This window comes from Monodon monoceros, unplaced genomic scaffold, assembly GCF_005190385.1.
Source record: "Monodon monoceros isolate NGI ecotype Baffin Bay Population unplaced genomic scaffold, NGI_Narwhal_1 Super_Scaffold_22, whole genome shotgun sequence".
Taxonomy (NCBI): domain Eukaryota; kingdom Metazoa; phylum Chordata; class Mammalia; order Artiodactyla; family Monodontidae; genus Monodon; species Monodon monoceros.
Window position 1 is genome coordinate 98,256,939 of NW_021703779.1, and position 6,502 is coordinate 98,263,440.

Below are 6,502 nucleotides of genomic sequence, written 5' to 3' on the forward strand. Positions count from 1 at the left end.
AACCTGACTTTGTGTCTTAATCTGGCTCTGCAGACAGAGAGTAAACCCAGGGAGTGCCTCATCCTTATCTTACGTACCAGCCACACTAAAATTATTGATTACTGTCTCCATACCCATTGATTCTGGCAGTGGCAAAAATACAATGTGCAGGCTAGTATTTTTTAAAATAAAGATAGGCCCATTTTGTTTTAATGTATTACATAGGCAACAAAGGAAAAAGTAAGTGTAGTCCCATTTTTCATTCCACTCTTTTTTCCGAAGTCCTCACTTTAGCACATGTATATACTTTCAGGATGGTTCTATGCATCCACAATCAACTATATCTAACTAACCCACTGGGTCTCATATATCTTGTTTATGTGGCCACCTGGCATTATAACATGCATTTTGTTTTGTAAATTGTTTTATTTGCTTAACAATATACCTCCAGTAACTTTTTCAGGGCAGTATATATAGATATTATAAACCACGTTACTAGCTATGTGATATTCTATATATAATAATAGCTGTATAGCATAATTGAGGTATGATTAATTTAACCAGTCTGATACTGATGAACACTTACATTGTCACCAACTTTTCCCTACTAAAACAATGCTGCTGAAAACTATTTTTGCCTGCTTAAAATACCCAGAGAGTTTTGTATGACAAATTCCCTTTGAATCAAACAATACATGCATTATACATTTTATAGAGATTGCCAAGTTGTTAGTGAGCTACAAGAGAACAAAGATAGATATAACAATATCAAGAAAAGAACACGTGAACAAAACAAGAATTTCAACAATGAGACAGAAATCATAAAAAAGAACCAAACAGAAATTGTGGTGCTGAAGAATACAATAGAAATAAAGAATTAAAAACTCAATGGAGAACTTCAACAGCAGACTTGATCAATCAGAGAAGAAGAATTATTGAATTTCAAGGCAAGTCACCTGAGCTAGAGGAGGACAGTGGTCCACGAGGCTCATTGCAGACAACATGGAGGCAATGTGTGCAAGCCACAAGAGTGTGCCCCAGAGGCAGCGTCCAGGCCATGTGTGTGGCAGGGAGGCCTGGGCTTTTGCCTCCCTCTGGTTCCTAGGAAGCTGGCCAGCAGTCAGTGCAGAAGCAGCAGCAGCAGAGGTGTAGGCTCCAGCACATCTGCTTCAGCCTGAGCTGGGGGTGTCCAGGTCACCCAGGTGGCTGGAAAAGGGGTCAGCTACCCAAGAATGGGAATTCTCTTCACCAGGATATGGAGACTCTTCAAGCACCAGGAGCACAAAGTTATTGTTGGGGTGGATAATGCAAGGAAAAGTATCATCCTTTACCAATTTTCTGTGAATGAAATTGTACATACATCCCCTGCAACAGGAAGTAATGTAGAAGAGATAGTGATTAATAATACATGCTTCCTCATGTGGAAAACTGGTGGCCAAGAATCTCTTCATTCTTCCTGGAACACTTACTGTACTAACAGAGATTTTGTAATAGTTGTTGTGGACAGTACAGACCAAGAAATTCTGTAGTTAGAGAACTCTATAAAATGTTAGCCCATGAGGACCTAAGGAAAGCTGGATTGCTGATTTTTGCTAATAAACAAGATGGTAAAAAGAATGCATGACTGTAGCAGAAATCTCCCAGTCTTTGGAACTAACTAACTTTTATTAGAGATCGCCAGTGGCATACCCAGGCATGCTGTGCTTTTTACTGGGGAGAGACTATGCTAAGAAGTTGAATGATCTCACAATTTAAGATTAGATGATCTCTACTGACCTCTCCTCACAGACTTTATATAAACCAAGTGTTGGACTTTACCTGAAAGCTGTAAAAATGAATGGTTTATATATATATATATATATATATATATATATATGAACTAATTTTTCTTCTTATAGAAAAAGTTTAAGACCACTTATTTGAAAGCAAACATGAAGTCTCACCTTCCAATCCGCTTTCTCATTAGCTGTTTCCAAACCAAGGGCTTAAAGCTGTGATTGACATTTTTCTCATCATAAGTCCTCTCGGGACATTGTATAGTCTGTGCGAGGTAGAAAGGGAAAGGAAGACATTTTTAACTTTGAGAGCTTTATTATCAGTATAACCCTCCCTTGTTGAATGTTGTTCTCTTCTTGTTATATTTAGTCAAAAGACAAATCAGCACAGATATTCAGTTTCCAATATTTTAAAATGTAATATAACTTACGAAAAGTATTTTGCATAAGGTTGTTTATGTATTGTGTATATACTTGAAGTTCAAGTTAATGCTTTATGTTCTAAGGAAAAGCAAATTACACAAAAGTTAATATTCTTAGTTATGACCATAATGAGATGAGTATGGGTATTGGTTTTAAGTGCCATTTTATACTTTTTCCCTATGTTCTCTGTATTATACTAACCAACCCCCCAAATCACTGAGCTGCTCTTAAAATAATAATAAAGGAAAAATCTTGACATTGTGTATCTACTGTTTTGTTGATCAAATCAGATACATGAAGCTAAGTAATCCAACTGAGTGAAATATCAAGTTCTTGGCTTAGTACTACTAATGGGCAGAATTGCACGTTGAGCAATTATCAGATTGTTGCCTTTATTGGACCCTATGCCATCTAAATTACTAAATAAACTGTTAATCCATCAATCAGCCTATCATTAAGTGTATTTAAAATTATGAAGTGATTTTTTTCAGCATTAATTAAAAACTGTTGTGTGAAACATATCTACCCAGAAAAGTATCACCTTATAAATATTACCAAATAATTTAGCTAGAGTCTTCTTAATTAAATCATATGTCCAGCATTTAAAGTGAATTTGAGATTAAACGTAAAACATATTTTCTAAGCAACAGAGATAATTTTTTAATTTGAAAATTTCTTATTAGGAGTTGGAATAGTTTGACAATTGTAAAAACAGAAAAAACAATAAAAACAATTTTTAATGCTTTCAAGAATTTGGTTTAAAATTTGATCAAGATGATATATTATTTTCACTAAGAAGTAACTTGGCCCTAAATACCTTTCATGTTTTCTTAGGGTATTTTCTTTCAGTAGCTGAAAGTTGAAGGTATTTTTATTGTAACTGTAAACAAACTTATACTTAATGTGTTAAAACATATTCTTGAGTATTCAGTGTATCTTCATGCCTTGAAAATCTGAAAGCTACTCCAAACTGGCTGTTTTAGAATATTCAAGAAAAAAATAATAACCACTTTTAATACCAGCCTTTTAGATTTCATGAAGATTTTGATGAGGAATAATATTACATGCTATAAGCACTGACAGAACTTTGAAAGTTCCCTTCTATGAAATATAAACTACCAATATCTAAATCCAAGACAACCATGGGAGATCAGTGTTTAACACTGGATGTTTTGTGTTTTATATTTATACTATAATTGTCAAAATGCAAGTATAACATTTTAATACTTGTCAACGTGCTTTTACAAAAGTAAATCCTAAGTTACTAAGCTTTGAAGACAAGTCATTTTAAATTATACAGTCACATGAACAAAAAGGAAAAAGAATGAAAAGTGTAAAAAAAAAATCCTATAGGACTTATGGGACACTATCAAAATGAAAAAACATATGAATTATGGAAGTCCCAGCAAGAGAAGAGAGAGAAAAAGACAAAGCTTATTTAAAGAAATAATGAATTAAAACTTTCCAAAACTTGGAAGGGAAATGGACATCAAGTATCATGAAGCTCTAAGGACTACAAAGAGGGTCAATCCAGAGAAGACTACACCTAGACACACTATAATAAAATTGTCAAAATTCAAGGAAAAAGAACTATGAAAGCAGCAAAGAAATGTGGCATTGCACCTAACTAAAAGCTTTTGCTCAGCAAAGGAAACAAAATCAACAGAGTGAAAAGGCAACCTACAGAATGGGAGAAAATGTTTATAAACCATATATCAGATAAGGGATTAATATCCAAAATATATAAGGAACTTATACAACTCAGTAGCAAAAACCCAAATAACCCAATTTTAAAAACAAGCAAATGAGCTGAATATACAGTTCTCCAAAGAAGACTTACAAATGGCCAACAGGTATATGAAAAGGTGCTCAGCATCACTAGTTATCAGGGAAATGCAAATCAAAACCACAATGTGATATCACGTCACACCTGTTAGAATACCTTTTATCAAAAGTCAAAAGGTAAGTGTTGGCAAAGATATGGAGAAAAGAGTACCTTTGTACATTTTGTTGGTGGGGATGTAGCTTGGTATAGCCATTAGGGAAAACAGAATGGAGATTCCTCAAAAAATTATAAATAGAACTGTGGTAATGATCCAGCAACTCTACTTCTGGGTATATATCCGCAGGAAATGAAATCAGTATGTCAAAGAGATATCTCTGCACTCCACTCCCATGTTCCTTGCAGCATTATTCACAATAGCCAGGATATGGAAACATCCTAAGTGTCCACTGATGGATGAAGAAAATGAGATATATGTGAGATATGTATGTATATATATACACACATACACACGCAATATATGATTTCATTTAAATGTGGAATCTAAAATAGTCAAACTCATAGAAACAATAGAATGTTGGTCGCCTGGTGTTGGGTGAAGGGAGAAGTGGGGAGATATTGGTCAAGGAGTACAAAGTTTCAGTTATAGAAGATAAGTTCTAGAGATCTAGTATACAGCAATGTGACTACAGTCGACAATACTGTATTTTATACTTGAAATTTACTAGGAGAGTAGATCCTGTGTCCTCACTGCAAAGTAAGAAAAGAGAAAGAAAATGGAGAGTGTGAAGTGATAATTAGCTGGATTGTGTGATTATCTCACAGAGAATATCCATAGGAAAACACCTACTTGTACACTTTAAATATATTCAACTTTTTTTCGTTAATTATACCTTAATAAAGCTGGAAAAAAGATTAGAAAGAGGCAGTGGTATACAGTGGTTAGGTGCACCAGCAACTTTATAACTGGTGTCAGGCAGAACTTTGTTCAAATGCTAGCTCTTCTACTAAGTAGCTCTATAAATTTGTGCAAGTTAATAAATCTCCATCAGCCTCACTTCCCTCTGCTCATATAATGGCTGTAGTAATAATAATACCTATTGCATAAGGATTCTTAAAATATTTAGCACAGTGTCTGGTCCACATTAAGTATTTATTACTTTTATTATAGAGCCTTAATCGAATGACAAATGAACTGCTTGAGTTTTAATCATGGTCTGGTATGAGTCTAGGTTATTGATCCAAGTTGGTAAATTCAGTGTCTTCTGAACTTTACCCCAGCCATGTCCCTTACTATACTGGATACCTCTCAAATATATATTTTATATCTATAATCTTGCCCCAAGCCCATATTGTCTTGTCCGTGCTTTAAAGTCATTTAACATTCTCAAGGAATAGTAATTCAACAGATATAGATGGATTTTTAAGATTTTGCTGATCTGTTTTATTATGGCTTATTGACATATAAATGTGTTAATAAATGTTTAATAACTGGCTATCTAGAAAAATGCATAATGCATATATGTGCATGGTTGTAAATTTCACTAACAGTATGTATAGCATACAATTTACAAATAAAATATACTGTATCATAAATTCCATATAATCAATTGATTCTCACTGAATGCTGTCTTTGTTTTTGGCGAGCTTGTGTATTCATAGCCAACCTGTGGTTGTAATTAACAAACGAGTGTAGTTCTGGCATTGAGTGTTGACTGATATTTTTGTTTCTATTAGTGAATAAGATGAAAGTGAAAAAATGGAAAGTGTCAGAACATAGCACGTTCATCAGTGATGTGAGTGACTTTTCTGCTGAATCACCCAATAGTTCTTGAATACTGGAATAGTAATTCCTCAATTTTTTGTGCTATTTAGAGCGTAATGGTCACAGACCTAATTTTAAAGTTTAATCAGCATTAAGATTTTCTCTATCATGTTTTTGCTAGACAATAAAAATAACAACAAAAATAAATCAAGCCATTATTTGTAGTATTTACCAATTTCTGTGGTGTAAATATTCCAGAACTCCACGGCCAAGTTCAAATGACCCACATGATGTCACTGAACATAGAGTTGAGATATGTAGCTGTAAACATTACAGATAATATTCCCACCACACAGACACAATCAATATAAATAACCTCATGTATAAACAATAGTATAATATAATTAACTGATGAGTTTTGAGTTTTGATTTCTTTGGTTTTAATATAATTTGCCTAATTCTAAGTTTATATAACTTATTTTTCAATGGCTTGCAAAATTTTTGAAAATGTAACAATTGACTCTCAAGAGCCATCTCAAGCACAACACTGTTATAAATGTTGTAGTATTTGCCCCCCCTCCCGCTTTTTTTTTTTCTGCACTGCACGGCTTGGGGGATCTTAGTTCTCTGACCAGGGATTGAACCTAGGCCCCGGCAGTGAAAACACCGAGTCCTAACCACTGTACCACCAGGGAATTCCCGTGCCCTCAATTTTTAAAATAGCCTTCCATAACTCCTCTTCTCCCTCTGGCCACTTCCACCTATATCTCTGTTTTC

General features: G+C 34.3%; 1 pseudogene; it reads left to right on the forward strand.

Annotated features, from left to right (window-relative positions):
* Nucleotides 1–1,211: 1,211 nt before the first annotated feature.
* LOC114905872 lies at nt 1,212–1,717 on the forward strand (annotated as a pseudogene).
* The last annotated feature ends 4,785 nt before the right edge of the window (nt 1,718–6,502 follow it).